Here is a 396-nt window from a genome sequence, read left to right on the forward strand (position 1 = left end):
GCTTGGTTACATGTTGGAACTTGTAAGATTTCATTTGTGCTGTCAAGATAAGAAAGAGTTTAGTATTTATAATACGTATTTAATGCCCTGTTTTTACTTGTATTTAATTAAGTTTACGCATCAGAAAGAACACAGACGCTGCCGCGCCTTCCCCAAAGCCTCGCTGGGAACATCTATCCCCCCCTCTTGCATTAGAAGTTCTTTTATCTCTTTTTAGCTCCCCCACCCCTTGCATTAGAAGTTCTTTTACTTCCCCCACCCCTTGCATTAGAAGTTCTTTTACCTTCCCCACCACTTGCATTAGAAGTTCTTTAACCTCTTTTTAGCTTCCCCACCCCTTGCATTAGAAGTTCTTTGACCTCTTTTTAGCTCCCACACCCCTTGCATTAGGAGTTC

This window comes from Palaemon carinicauda, chromosome 28 (genome assembly GCF_036898095.1).
Source record: "Palaemon carinicauda isolate YSFRI2023 chromosome 28, ASM3689809v2, whole genome shotgun sequence".
Classification (NCBI taxonomy): Eukaryota; Metazoa; Arthropoda; class Malacostraca; order Decapoda; family Palaemonidae; genus Palaemon; species Palaemon carinicauda.